Below are 537 nucleotides of genomic sequence, written 5' to 3'. Positions count from 1 at the left end.
CTAGCGTCGTACATTACTGCATATTTGGCATCTTCATCACCAGACTCTATGAAGAAATGTTAACACAGCTCAGAGAAGAAATCCAGTCCTGTGCTAGACTCGGTCTCTCAGATAACCTGAACAGGGAAGGAGTAAGCATAGCAGATGTACACTAACAAGGTAAAACAACTTAACATCTTCTGCATAGCTGAGTCACACTAGACATACTAACCTTAATTCTTCTTCCAGCATGTTTTTAACAGACTGCTGTGAGAGCCAAAGCCCGAAGTTATTCGAATTGCGTCCTGGCCAGCCCCTTGCTTTGTCCCACAGGGCAGGAAATGAAGCAGTGCAGCATTTCTTGGTTCTTACAGCCGGCCACTTTAGAGGCCATACTTCTGGTAACTAATCACTTTTGCTTTAGTACAGAGAGCTGAAAAATCCAACTTCTACAGGCACTGGAGGGACTGACCAAAATACTCATTTAAGAATAAGACACTCTCTCTGAAACACACACACACACACACACACACACACACACACACACACACACACACA

This window comes from Microtus ochrogaster, chromosome 18, assembly GCF_000317375.1.
Source record: "Microtus ochrogaster isolate Prairie Vole_2 chromosome 18, MicOch1.0, whole genome shotgun sequence".
Lineage (NCBI taxonomy): Eukaryota > Metazoa > Chordata > Mammalia > Rodentia > Cricetidae > Microtus > Microtus ochrogaster.
This window is presented reverse-complemented; position numbering follows the sequence as displayed.